General features: G+C 37.3%; 1 pseudogene; it reads right to left on the bottom strand.

Annotated features, from left to right (window-relative positions):
• Positions 1 to 231: 231 nt before the first annotated feature.
• LOC148513627 (endogenous retroviral envelope protein HEMO-like) lies at positions 232 to 2,009 on the bottom strand (annotated as a pseudogene).
• Positions 2,010 to 4,148: the final 2,139 nt, after the last annotated feature.

The following is a 4,148-nucleotide window of genomic DNA, read 5'->3' as shown; positions in this document are numbered from 1 at the left end:
GAGTAGGAAGAAATACACCAAAGGAAAAGGGTAAATTGCTAATACTCACTGTACCAGACAGTGGAGTCCCTATGTTTTAAATGAGCCTTCTGGTGTGGCTAAGAAATGAATAATATAACTAGTTGAAGCTAGCAATTAATTCATGTGTTACATATTCGTCATTTCCTCCTTCACCTCCCTCATCATCTAGATCATAAATGAAGTTCTCATGTATGACAACTTGATCTTTGCTCAGAATCTGATATATATCAGTAAGTCATGGTGTTTGAAGACTTTCTTAGGATTGTTTAATTTCACTGTACAGAATATGTGATCTCTCCTCTGCCAATGGAGATCCAGATCATATATGACTACAATGGCCATCTCATGCTGTGCCTCAATCTTCTTCATACTTTTAAGACACTGTACACATATAGTAGACCCACATTTGATACTCAGGTATGCTATACATTTGTCCCACACACAATATACTGTATGATTCCAGAAAGGAGTTTGGTAATGCCTATACCTAGCCATTCCAAAGGGTCCAAACCATCTCCTATCTTCCATAATTCCTTCTGCATCTCTCCCACCTTCTTCAAATATCCAGCAATTTCTGCCCTATTATCATCAATATAGGTGCAACATTCTTGTCCTACCACTGCACAGGTTCCTCCTCCCACCAACAACTGATCTAGTGCCATCCTATTCTGTAAAGCCACTTTCCTAATCTGAGCAGCTTCCTCCACTGTCTGATTAATGGATACAATCAATTCATCCACCATTTGGTCCATAACAGTAAGAATTTCCGAAATAACATTTTCTACCAGAGAAATAGTCAATAGGGGAAAGAGTACTCCTGCAGTGCATTCTCCATCCATGTATTTAAAATAAATACTCCCTTTCTTTATTTCCCTCATACTACATTGCTTTAAGTACGTCAAACCTTCTGACACTAAATCATATTCTACTGGTATGTTTCTGGGATACTGATCCAGATGATCAGTGACTCTCAAAAAAAGGGACTATATATGAAAGTGCACATTGTCCACTTGCCCCCAACGGAATCCATGAATAAGCCCATTTTCCACACACCCAATACATTTCTTTAGGTAGAGGCAAACCTGCACTGGTATAAAAGTATCCCATATATGCCATAAATTAAGCTGTGTTATTACCTACAGCATCCATACAAGTTGCATTGTCAAACTTACACATGTTCCTTTTTAACTGAAAATAAGTCTGGTTCTCCATTAAAAGTCCTTTGTCATTAATGTAATACCAAATAGAACTAGCCCGAAACTGAGTATCAGGCATCTTAGTCACAAAGGTCGCTCCCCTACAGTCAGTGTAATCCAAATCCTGTCCTTTAACCTTAACCCTTACAGTTGGGCTCGACTCTACAGTAATGTACATATTCCGTTCTCTACATCCGACATCATCTATGTTCATGTCAAATTCAGGTTTTCCCATTGTAACAGTTACTCGTAAAGCAGAAGCATGGATTGAACTAGTTGCTGACACATTCTGGAATGGGAAGTCAACTATAGCTTGCACATTCGGGTTTTGATTAGCACAGGTATATTCCCCACTGGGATGCCTATGACCATTTTTATAGACCATTCTCTATTTAACATGTCAGCAGTGCTAATGAAGTGTGCTAACATAGGTATGCCATTCATAGGCAAGTGTGTGCAAACCCAACATTTACTCTCATTGAGTGTGTAGCAATTCTCTCATGCATTTCTATCATTAAATTCCCAGAAAAATAATTTCTGTGATTTTCCTGTTGCAAGGCTTTGTGGACATGCTTCTTACTTAACATACCACTAATGTATGAATGGATACTATCAGTCGTGTTTCCTTTTGACATGTTATGTGTCATTCTTCACATTGTCAGTAAACACTGAAATGTACATGGTAAATTCAATCAAAGTAAAAGTCATTACAATCAGAGTTGCCCAAGAGAGAATTCACCCCCAAAGTCCTGAATCTGGCCTTGAGCCCATCAGCATTGCTCTGTTCAACATGGTCCTGAACTTCACAGTACTCTTCAGAGTTGCGTATCTCTTAGGAGTTACTGCATTGGCAAGTGGCCCAAGGGTTTATTGTGCCCATAAAAACCACTCACTTGTTGTTTTCACTGGCAAAGTGTTGAGGCTGTGTCTTGGAGAATCTCCTCTGCTTGGGCTGTCTCAGGAGGCATGACTCTTTTACAATGCCTAGTGTGGATCCACGCGGTCTTCTCCTTTATCTTTACAGCCGTCTGAGTTGTCAGCAAGACTTGATAAGGTCCTTCCCACCACTCTGTTAGTGAGCCTGATCTCAGGAAATTCCGGACCATTACCTCATCACCAGGTTTTAGTTCAAGATAAGCACCTTCCACAGGAACTGGTTGTGTGCCAATCACAGCAGTCAGTATCTTCTTTAGCTGATTGCTTAAGGAGATAAGATAATTTGCGGGTGCAACAATGACATTGACAAGATACTACATGGAAGAAAAATAAAAAAGAAGACAGAAATGTCCCTTGGTTGACGCACTGACAAGAAATGTGATAAAATTTTACTTTTATTAAACAAACTTAAAATTGTATATATAATAATCTCTCCAGTGAGATTATATCAGACTTCAACTAACTATTGAGCTGATGTAATGCTCACATATATTATATTAATTAAGTCAAACTTAATACTCATATAAATTATACTGCTGAATTCAACCATTATTAGTGAGCTAGTGTAAGGCTCAGATAGTGTATACCATGTGACTGATTAGAGCTGTTGCTAGACTCACTTAGTTACCAGCTATTCATGTTAGATCCTATTTATTTATAGCTGCATGAACAGCAGAAAGCTTGGAATCATTTATACACACCACGTGTGCTGTTAAAATTAGACTGAGACGCTATAATTTTGCAACATTGTACTCTCAGGATTTGGCTTCTTTCCCAGATACTCCCTAATATGGGCATTGGTTTTTTTAGTGTCAAAGCTAATGCAAATACCCTTATGATTTAAATGGCTACATGTGCTGCTAACATTATAACAAGATGCTGTGACACTGCAACATTGTATATCTGAAGATTTGGCTTTCTTCCCAGAGATTTGTTGAATACACTGCAGACAGACAGCAGTAGAGCTAATGTAATGCTCTCATAATTTTTGCTGCTGGAATCAATATAATATTTAAAGCATCTACAATATCAGACTTCAACTAACTATTGAGCTGTTGTAATGCTCACATATATTATATTAATTAAGTCAAACTTAATACTCATATAAATTATACTGCTGAATTCAACCATTATTAGTGAGCTAGTGTAAGGCTCAGATAGTGTATACCATGTGACTGATTAGAGCTGTTGCTAGACTCACTTAGTTACCAGCTATTCATGTTAGATCCTATTTATTTATAGCTGCATGAACAGCAGCAAGCTTGGAATCATTTATACACACCACATGTGCTGTTAAAATTAGACCAAGACACTATAATTTTGCAACATTGTACTCTCAGGATTTGGCTTCTTTCCCAGATACTCCCTAATATGGGCATGGGTTTTCTTAGTGTCAAAGCTAATGCAAATACCCTTATGATTTAAATGGCTACATGTGCTGCCAACATTATAACAAGACGCTGTGACACTGCAACATTGTATATCTGAAGATTTGGCTTTCTTCCCAGAGATTTGTTGAATACACTGCAGACAGACAGCAGTAGAGCTAATGTAATGCTCTCATAATTTTTGCTGCTGGAATCAATATAATATTTAAAGCATCTACAATATCAGACTTCAACTAACTATTAAGCTGATATTATATTCACAGATTCTATATCTTTAGATATTTGATGCAATATATGCACATGTGCATGTTTACCCGCAGCCTAATGAATAGCCAATAATTGTCCAATAACATGGTAGAATAATATGAGGGGATAAGGTGATAATATAGGATATCAATCTCCTACTCCTACATGACATTTGTGATATGAAGTTGAGTAGCATATAAATCTATATTAATTGAGCCAATTGACTGATTACAAGTATATTAGTCGGTCTATACGGAATATAATTCCAGCCCCTTAGATGTTATAAGTTATTTGTTGGCTTTGCAGCAGTTAAGTCAACCTTTGTTTAAATGTATTAGATTCTATGTGCATTTCAGCTATA

Source organism: Taudactylus pleione, unplaced genomic scaffold (genome assembly GCF_031769625.1).
Source record: "Taudactylus pleione unplaced genomic scaffold, aTauple2 ptg000275l, whole genome shotgun sequence".
In the NCBI taxonomy this organism is placed as follows: domain Eukaryota; kingdom Metazoa; phylum Chordata; class Amphibia; order Anura; family Myobatrachidae; genus Taudactylus; species Taudactylus pleione.
The sequence above is the reverse complement of the archived record's forward strand: the minus strand, read 5'-3'. Positions and strand labels throughout refer to the sequence as shown.